This window comes from Crocodylus porosus, unplaced genomic scaffold (genome assembly GCF_001723895.1).
Source record: "Crocodylus porosus isolate Cpor-Errol unplaced genomic scaffold, CroPor_comp1, whole genome shotgun sequence".
NCBI lineage: Eukaryota > Metazoa > Chordata > Crocodylia > Crocodylidae > Crocodylus > Crocodylus porosus.
In genome coordinates, this window is record NW_017728947.1 from 106,219,645 (window position 1) to 106,229,465 (window position 9,821).

A 9,821-nucleotide genomic window follows, 5' to 3' on the forward strand; every position below is an offset into this window, starting at 1 on the left:
TTCCTGTACCTACTACCTAGGAGGCTGATGAAGTGCAGTTCATAGGCCCAGCTCTGAAAAGTGGTTTGTACATTCAAACAAGCACCTAACCTCATCACCAGAACCGAAGCCAACTTTCTACAGCTCAACACACAAAACCTGCCAACTATCTCCAGTACCCCCACAAACTGCACACCAGAATCGATCAAAGACAACAAAACCCACTACCTGTGGGGGCACAGTCCTCACAAAAAAAAAAAAACACTCTGCCTCCAATCTCTCAGGCCTGATCCTGAGAGGGAACAAATTACAATGCAAACCACTTTTCAGAGCTGGGCCTATGAACTGCACTTCATCGGCCTCCTAGATAGTAGGTACAGAAACTCATGGACTCAATATACACAGTGAAGTTCTGGCACACTGCGACTGGACAGACATCTGACACCCCAGGCACCTCTGCACTTTCACCTGAGCTGCTACATCCCCTCCCCGCCACACTCCAGCCTGTCCCTCCCTACCTGACACCTCCATTTCCATTTTCACTGACAGGTCTGGGTGTTCCCCAACCAAGACTTTTTGCGTGCGTGCATTAGCTAGAGGTTATGGCACCTTTTCCCCGTCTTTCACCAGGGGATCGTTGGTCCTGGCATTTATGGGGCTGCTGCACCGCCAGCAGTCTCACCAGGCCTCCCTACCCTGGCAGGCACTTTTAGTGGTCAGTCCCAGGACCTGCTGCCTCTACCTTCCCCATAGCCCCAATCCCATACCTCCAAGTTCGTCCTGGCAGGGGAATGAGCTCAGCAGGGACATGTTCTTCTCCTGCTGGCTGGTGATGCAGTTAGTGCCTCCTTCAGCTGAGAGCGGGGCATTACCTGGCTTTTCAAAACCTCCAAAAAGGAAATTGGTGCAGACGGAGTGAGGAGGGTGGCACTCAGTCCATCTGCAGGTGGAGCTTGGGGAACCCCAGCAGCAGGAGGTTCGCCTTTAGGAACCCAGCTGCTCCACCAGCGTAGGATCCAAGCAGGTGCGGTGGGGTGTCACAACATCCCCAGCAATGCTGAACACCCTCTCGCTTGGAACACTGGTCAGTGGACGGGACAGGTGTTGCCAGGCAACCGTGGCCAGATCCGGCCACAGCTGGCTGCAGCTTGCCCAGTAGGCCAAGGGGTCATAGTCCAGTGGCTCCACATCCTCAGCGACATAGGTAGCCACCAAAGCTTTGGTGCTACCTGCCTGAGGCTGGGATCTGGTGCGTTTGGACCCCAGCACTGAAGCCATGCCCATGGCCCACTAACTCTGATCCCCCCTCAGTCCCCAGAATTGCCTGAGCCAGCACACTCAGCATCCCTGGTTCCAGCTCCAGCTCCTCCTCTGGCAGAGGGAGGCTCATGCTGAGACCTGAAATCGGGGTGGAAGAGGCAGTGACTCCACTGTGGGTGCCCACTTCTGGACTGAACGGAGGTGGTGCAGGTGCAGGGATGTTTGGTGCAGACACTGCTCCCACCGCCTCACTTCCACTGACAGCACTGATGTCATGGCTGCTTGGAAATAGAATACGTCTGTGTTTGGGACGAGGGTAGAGGGGGGCTCGCAGCTCTAGCTCTCTCCTTACCCCCTCTCCCTCCCTTGCCAGAAGACCTGGCACCTGCCTTTCCAGCACGTTTCATTTTGCTCTTTCCTGTGCTGCAAAAGGTGTGTGTGTGTGAATCCTTTTGTATATCTGTCTGTCTTGTTCTCCTGTGAATATCTGTGTCTATCTTGTGCTGTGAATTAAATTATTTTTGTGTCTATTCTTGTGTCTTCTTTCTGGCTCTCACAATACTGTCCATCTGGTCTTGTGCTGTGAATGAAATTATTTGTGTGTGTTCCTGTGTCTCAATATATTACCTGTGTCTTGCTCCTCTGTAAATATCTGTCTGTCTGTCTTCTTCCACTGTGAAGTTTTTTCTATATTCTGGGTCTCTATGTATGTGCATGTGTGTGTGCATGCATGTGTGCGTGCATGCAAACAAGCAATCTGTGCCTCCCTGCACAGTGATAGATAACACTGGCTGGGAAAACACAACTGACTTTTTGCAAAGTTTGCACAACTAGTTCCCAAAAAAAAAATTCAAAGAAATAAATTGAATTGTAATACTACTAATAATTGAATTGAATAGCTAAGCTAAACTAAGCTAAATCCTAACCACTCCTTTATAACATGAAAAAGCAGCAGACAGGTCTTAGTCACACCATTCCTCTCTCACACAGCTGCTGACAGGGAATGAGCTGCAAAAGGCACAGAAGGGCTGGAAACAGGGGCTTTTATACTTTTTTAAGTCCCACCCCACAGATACTGCCATTGGAAAGGTAGCCAGGGAGAAATCCTTCTCGCTGGCTACCTGCAGACGTCAGTCTTCCCCCCCGTCCCACTCTCTGTCACTCCTCCGCTCCCCCTCTCTCTTCTAATTGCCTCAAAACAGCTGAAGTGGCTCTGAAGCATCCAACATGGGTCTAAAGTGCTTTGGATGCCCCCAGCCTGCTCCGGACACCATGGATGGTATCCCGCTTCGACCCAGAAGTGCCACTTTGGACTCTGGAGCATCCAAAGCAGGTCCAGATCCGAAGCGGGATCTGAAGACTTGCATAGCTCTAGTAAGGACCCAGGAGGAGATAAAGCAGTATAAGAATATGTTTCTGTCCTGGGGAGAGGAAGGGAAGAAGACTTTGAATCCCTGTGGCAAGGGTTGAAGACATTTATTTATTTATTTTTTATGAGAAAGAAAGGAACCTTTTTATTTCATCTCCTTCTATGACCAGGTCTCTCACCACCTGGACATGGGAGACAAGGTAGACATTGTATACCTAGACTTCCAAAAGGCTTTTGATCTAGTATCCCATGATATCCTTGTGGCAAAACTGGCAGATTGTGGGCTCAGCTGCTCCACGGTTTAGTGGGTGGAAAACTGGCTACAAGGTAGGACCCAGAGAGTTCATGGATCAGTGTTGTCCTGGTGTGAAGAGTCCAGTGGTGTCCCTCAGGGGGCCGTGCTTGGATCAGTGCTTTTCAACATCTTTATCAATGATTTGGATGGGGGAGTGAAAAGGTCACTGGCCAAGTTCACAGATGACACAAAGTTATGGGGCAGTGTGGTCATGTCAGAAGATAGGTTGCAAATACAGACAGACCTGGACAGGCTCAAGAGTTGGGCAAACCAGAACCAGATGAAGTTTAACACTTCCAAGTTTAAGGTGCTCTATCTGGGGGCAAACAATCCCCAACATAGATACAGGCTCAGTGGTGACAGCTTGACTTGCACCATGACCAAAAGGGACCGAGGGGTAATGATTGACCATTCATGAACATGAGCCGTCGGTGCAAGGCGGTGGTCAGCAGGGCAAATAACATGCTGGCACGCACCTGTGGCAGAATGCCACCTCTGTCTCTTCCCAAAAACTCTATGTGACAATTTGTTTAAAATGGTCACTGCAGACAGCAGACATCCCATCTCTTTAGGTAACCCTGAGTTGTAATCTGAGCTAGATACATTCCTGAGGGAGGGGGGAAACCTGCTCCCTCTGCCTACATGACTGGCATCGCATACCTGGGTGAGGGGCGTGGGCTCCCTATTGTTCTAAACAATGCTAATCTATCTAGCAACCAGTGATGCATTTCAAATTGGTTGCTCCATTGGACCAGGTAAATGATGTTATAAGGTGTATATAAGTTACAGACTGCCCAGGAGGAGGGGCAACAGCCACGGTGAAAACTCAGAGAGAGAAGCTGAACCATCTGAAACTTGCTCTGTCTCTCGAAACTCATGATCAGTGATTTGCCTGCCTCTAGAGGGAATTTACACCTGCCTCTGGGTGATACTTATGAGTAAGCTACCTGAGATCTTACTAGATATATAGCTTTCAGTAACTCAGATACATGATCAAAGGTTACCTAGCCACCCCGTTTGCTCTATGAGATTTCTCTGATATTAGTCTACCCTGTACCCTATTCCAAACTGTAACAGGGCGCCTGCTCGGGGCCCATCTCCGTGCGGCCTGCCCACCTGTTCTTCGGCTAACTGCCCGCTTTCTCTCCTGCCATGCCTTGATCTTAATTGATTAATAAGATTGTCATTTAAGCCGGAGGCTGCCCATTTTCTGCCCTGCTGCTAGGGGGCACTATCTGTGGCTCCATTCCTCCCCTACACTGCAGCCCAAGTCTCGCATATAACATCATGATGGTCTCATACACTCCAGTCCCACACGATGGGCCCCAGAATCCTACTGTAGGACCCCACTTGGGTTCCTCCCTTCACGTGGACTCTGCCACCGTCCTACCGGGCCATATATCTCCCTACTATCGGTTCCCCTTTGGGCGTGGTCCCCTCACTGGGACCTTCGGCTCACACTATCCCCAGCCCACCCCCAGGGCAGTCAGGACCCCAGGCCTGTGGCTCTTGGGCATCCCTCTCGGTGGGCCTCCTTGCCTTTCTGACCCTCCTGGTTCTGGCCCCTGCCTGGGCCAGTCAGGGGAAGCTCTGGCAGGTCTTGCTGTATAACCTGTACTCCTTTCCCGGGTTCTCCCTCTCTGGGTGCTCCTTCACAGATGTGGGGAGCTGGGGTACCTCACACCACAACTGGTGCCTCAGGGTCTCACAAGGGACTCTTACTCCCCCCTTGGGCAGCAGGTCGTGGTGCTACTATAGATGTTATCTTTGACCCACACTCTGCCTCCCAACGGTGGAGGACTTATCGGGGTCAGGACTCAGCTCTAGCTCTCTGGCTGAGCCCCTGTTCTCACTTCACTGGGCTCCACATCACACTGCCCCCCCCCCACTGGGGCTTCTTATTGCTGCCCCCTCAGTTCTCATGCTGCCCCCTCACACTGGGGCTTCCTATGTCTCTGCCCCTCACACTGGGGCTTCTCCTTGCTGCCCCCTCACAACTGGGGTTCAGATGTTATAGTCGACCCAACCTAACACCAGTTGTCTTCCTGCCTAGAGCGGGGAGGCTGGACTCGATGATCTTCAAGGTCCCTTCTAGCCCCGAACAACCTATGAATCTGAAAATTGGTGGCCTGAATATCAGGCCTCCACTTGGAACAGAAAAGAGAACCACAACCCTCCCACCAGGGTCGGCCCTCCCTATCCTGTGGAATCTGTGGCCGCAGGGGGCCCTACAGCCAAGGGCACTCTGACTGAATGAGTTTTTCCTGGTGTTAGCCGCACAGCAACAGGCATCCCCAATCCCTCCCCCACCCCCTCAGTGATGATCCCAGCCAGTCAATCAAAGGGCACCTTTGGGGATGGGTTTTGGACAGAGATGGGGCCTGCTACTCTCAGCATAAGGGTGGTAGAGAGTGCAGGATGGTCAGTCCCCACAGATGAGTCCAAGATCTTCCCTCAGGATCTCCACAAAAAACCAAGAGCTTCCTTGATGAATGTCGCTGGCTGCGTGGGGCCAGAAGGAAAGCACGTTCCTTCTCCAGCTCAGGAAGGTGGCAAGGGAGCCCACAGAGCCAGGAACTGGGAAAAGGAAGATATTGGAGCTGGGGGAGGACAGCCCTGCTGGTGGGGTGGCAAAATGACCATGATCCACCCAAGTGGCTACAGCAGTAGCTAGACTGCATGATTATTCACTATGTGTGACCCTTGCCATGAGGATGATGGACAGGAAACTCAGGATCAGGACCATGATGTTGAGGCACTTGGCTGAAGACTGGACTTTGTTTTGTTGAAATCTTGCCCATGTTGGACATGTTGGCATTTTCTTTGAAGTTTGGTCAGAGAACTAAGCTGCTGTAGCCAAAAACCAAGGCACACTGAAAGGAAAACTGATCATGAGAAGGTAAGTGCACACTTACAGTTCAACATCACATGCAGAGTACTATGAATGAATATTAATTTATCTTAAAATTGACAAAACCAAAGGATCTCCGCTGCCCTCCCCTCTCATTAGAATTGCACAAGGTTATCTGCTCTTCATGTTATAATTTGCAGATGATCTAAATGCAGAGAGAAGTAAAAGTAGTTTCTTTTTTGGAGGGGTGGGTGTGGAGGTCAATATAAAAGTAACATAATAAGCAAGTCTGAAAATGGATTTGTGGTGGGTGGTATTTTTCTCTCTTTCTTTTTGCCACGAAATCATGCCATAAATGTTTCCCTTAGCAGCTGCAGACATGCATCATTTCTTATGGGATTTTATAACCATGACAACGAGTTTTAGAGGAATATTTTCAGTTTCCATAGCTTAAATTAGAATTGCACCCAAAAAAAGGCTTTGCAAAATGAGCACAGGTGAGCTGCTGCTTTTACATTTTCATAATAGTTATTTTTTCATCCATGTTACCGTATTCACAAATTTGATGCAATTAAAAAAAAAGAACACCAACTTCAAAGTAACGATCACTTCAATAGCAAGGTTTATTCCCTTGCTTTAGAAAAGCCCCATTTTAAAGATTCTAAAATTAAATCTTCCTAAATTTAAATCATGTTCGATATAATGATACTGTAACTTATAATGAACAAAGCCTGTTGACATTTAATGCATATGACTTCTTTGAAGTTATATCCTTTTTGTACAGATGAATTTTACCGAAAGAGTTGAAAGGGTTTAGGTAAACTAAAAATAGCTCAAAAGTGGCCATAATCTGAGGTTCTTTTATCTTATTTCAAAATCTCATTAGTAGCCAGATGCAGGGAATGGGAGGGACCTTTCAATGCTCTCCAGCTTTTAAGAGTAGTAAAAATCAAAGTCAGACTTTGGACTCAGTTTACAATGGGATTTAGGCATATAACTGATCATTTAGGTACCCAAGACAACCACTGCTCAATGACTGCCTAACCCTCTAATGTTTTCATGGCACCTATATTTCTGTCTCTGGGTATGTGCGATGCAACCTCAGTCCTAACAGGTATCTGCAAACACCTATGTTTGTGCTTAACCACTGCCAAAATTAATAGATTAGGAGCCCATCCTGCCTGTGGAGCCCAATCTGACCATGCCTAACCCCATACCAAAGACCTATCGGAAGAGGTTATGGTATTCTCTGTGATGGACCACCTATGACCTCCTATTTTTGTGAAGGGAGGGGTAGGTAGGATGATGGATTGACCTGACTTAGGTGCCCAAGAAGATTCACAGTTGCAGATAATAAGCAGAGAGAGCTATTTCCTTTCAGGCCAAAATGCAGTGTGATGGGGGAGCTTAGCCCACACCCTTCTCCTCAGTATTTACTTCTGACTAGTTTAAGTGGTCCTCCATTCGCATGTTGGTTTCTGAAAATCCCTATGAGCACTGTTCATTGCCAGCCCAAGGAGTGCCACTGGGAAGCAGCGCTCTCCTTCTCACCCTCACTCTGCATGCACTAGGTGAGGCAATGTAGCTGTGCTAGGGTGCTTGTGCATGAGAAGGGGGTTTAATCCTCAGGGTTGGCTTCTATGTCCCCTAAATTGAAACGGTGGGTTTTTAATTGAAACCCACCATTTCAGTTTAGGGGTTTTATTTTCTGTCACTGTTATGGCAAGGGGCTCGATTCTTTTCTGGGTTTGTTTGGGGGTTTTTTGGCAAGGAGCCCAATACTTTTTCTTTTCCTGGTGGAGCCTGCCTGCAGCCAGGAGGTGAGCTGCCAGTGGGCCAAGTGTCTCCTGGTCCTACCCTCTGTGGCAGCAGCACCCCCTGAGGCTGCCTGGGTGGGCTGGGTATTGCCCCAGCTGAGAGGCAGCACCTGGCCTGATCCAACTCTTCCCCAACCCTGATCTGGGGCAGCACCTGGCCTGCTAGCAGCCTGCTTTGGTGGCATGAGGGGTGCTACCGCACCGCACAGAGGGAAAGACCAGGGCCCCCTGCAGCTCATGGGCTGCTCAGACCACTAGCAGGCAGGCAGGCTTTGCCAGGGGAAAGAAAACAGGATCAGGCCCCTTGCTGCTTCTGCCTGCAGCCATCGCCTGCTGAAGGCAGAAGTGGTGAGGGGCCAGATCCTTTTTTTCTGCAGAACCTGCCCACTTCACCTTCAGCTGGGGGGGATGTACATTAGGATGTAGTTTAGTTTGCAATGATGCAAGCTCATTTAAAACCCCCAAAACTCCTGCACATGTACAGTGTGATGCCATTAAGCCACACAATGTGACATTTTTATCACATGTACATGGTAATGGCACCACATGTACAAGAGCCCCTAATGGAGTAGCCTGAGACAGAGACCTCTGAGCGATTCTGAGGTAGTTTACATGATCCGATTTCCAGGACTTAGCACACACTGGGTACATCTACATGTGTGCATTTACTGCGCAATAACCAAAATTACTGCACAGTATGGGCACAGGTTTACACATGCACCCCTGTACTGAGCAGTAAATATGGCAACTTGTGCCAACCTGAGCATAAATTTGATACCTTCATCATGCAGATATCAAATTTATACCCAGTTAGTTACTGTGCAGTAACACTCATGTAGATGTGTTACTGCAAAGTAACACAAGGGACCTCCCTGCTGGGTCTGCCCAGCCACTAGGGGACCAGCCTGAGCCAAGCCCCAGGGCTCATGGCTGTCCACCTCTCCTGGCTTCAGCTTGAGACTAAAATTAATCCCAAGTGCTGGCAGCTGGCTCTGGATTCAACTTGGGACTAAAGTTAGTCCTAAATGCTGGCAACTGGTGTGTGATGTCATGATTTAGAACACATGGATTAACTATTTGCCACAACATCCCATAATGAATGCATGTAACCCAGCGTCATGCCTTAAGACTAGGTGGTGGAGCAATTAGTTCAGGTAGAGGGACAGTTAACAATTTTTGGTGAGCTGTCAAGGGCCACAAGGGTAGCCCCAGCCCTTGACAGGAGCCTTGCCCCCTAGTTCCCATCTTGGGACCAGAAGTCCCACCCCTAACCCCTGAATTTTGCCACTGGAAGTCTCTCCCCTTTCCCCACCAAAGTACTCATCTTGGAATCAGAATAACCAAATTATATACTGCAAATCAAACATTTACTATAACATATTTTATTTTTATTTAAAAAATATATTTTTGTCCTGATTTGTGTGTTTTCATCATGTATAAAAGGTGATTGCATAATAGCTCAAAATGAAGTTTTAATCTTGTACATTGTGGAGGGGTGTGGCAGGGTACAGGTGGACAGGTTTGGAGTTTGTGGGGGGCTGTGGGTGTATGTGTGCAGGTGTGGGGTGTGGGTGAGGGTACATGTGTGGATGTGGAGGTGGGTTTGAGGTGGGATGTGAGTGGGGGTGTGGGTAGGTGGGTATGGGATTTGTGGGGGCCCATGACTGTGTGCGCAGGTGTGTGCGCATGTGGGGTATGGGGTGGGTGTGAGTGTAGGCAAGTATAGGAAGTTTATGGGGGATATGTTTGTGGGGATGCGTGGGTGGGTGTGATGGGGCACCAAGTCTGTCCCATCACAGAACTTTGGGGGAGTGAAGAAAAGCAGAAAAAACAAAAACAAACAAAAAAACCCTTACCTTAGCAACCAGTCCCAGGAAAAAAGGGTCGGGGCTACCCAGATGAGGGAGAGAGAGACCTGGATGAAAACATAAACAGAAAGAGAGCAGCACATGCTAAGGGAGAGGGGAAAAAGTACTGGCTGTGAGAGAGGCAGCAGATGGCTGGACGGATTTAAATGGCAAGTAACTCAAATTGGGCTGGAAAAAGAAGAGAAAGCAACCCATAAGAAACAGGGACAAACTACAAGAAAGAGAAAAGGGAATGCAAGAAGGGTCCTGGAGAAAGACTTACCTGGGAAAATGAAGTGAGTTAATAAAGGAGGACTTTGAATCAGTGAGTCTGAAACCCGAAGACATCGAGTAACATCCCAGAGACTTAAAATTAGAGAAAGGAACGAGAGTGGATGAAAAC

The 9,821-nt window shown here is 48.8% G+C and overlaps 1 long non-coding RNA gene across 1 annotated transcript in view; it reads right to left on the minus strand.

The window, feature by feature from the left end:
* Positions 1-9,517, minus strand: part of LOC109320994 — a 15,294-nt gene extending 5,777 nt beyond the window's left edge. The window contains exons 1-2 of the long non-coding RNA XR_002103922.1: positions 9,428-9,517; positions 5,007-5,009 (exon numbers count right to left, since the gene is read on the minus strand). This is a non-coding gene — a long non-coding RNA (uncharacterized LOC109320994). The remainder of the gene's footprint in view (positions 1-5,006; positions 5,010-9,427) is intronic.
* Positions 9,518-9,821: the final 304 nt, after the last annotated feature.